The following is a 405-nucleotide window of genomic DNA, read 5'->3' as shown; positions in this document are numbered from 1 at the left end:
AGAGAGAGAGAGAGAGAGAGAGAGAGAGAGAGAGAGAGAGAGAGAGACTGTTTGTGTTTGGGAGCGTTTGTGTGCGAGTGTATATAAATGTGTTTGGTGACTGTAGATGAGTGAAAAACAAAAGACGCGACATTAAAAATGTTGCTAATTACTATGGATTTTCTTGTTAACAACGAATAAAATATAACAGAAGAGAAAGGAAATACGGGAAAAAAAACCAACAAAAATATATAAGCAAAACAAATAGAACAGAATCAATATTATTCTACCATTTTCTATTTATTCTCATTGCTGAAAGAGTGAATGTAGTCTGAATGGACTCTTTTATCATTTTCGTTGAAAGTGGTGATGGTGGTGACATAGACCAATAAAACAATAGGTATGGAATAAGGAAAATAGGTGGTG

Source organism: Octopus bimaculoides, chromosome 3 (assembly GCF_001194135.2).
Source record: "Octopus bimaculoides isolate UCB-OBI-ISO-001 chromosome 3, ASM119413v2, whole genome shotgun sequence".
NCBI lineage: Eukaryota > Metazoa > Mollusca > Cephalopoda > Octopoda > Octopodidae > Octopus > Octopus bimaculoides.
The sequence above is the reverse complement of the archived record's forward strand: the minus strand, read 5'-3'. Positions refer to the sequence as shown.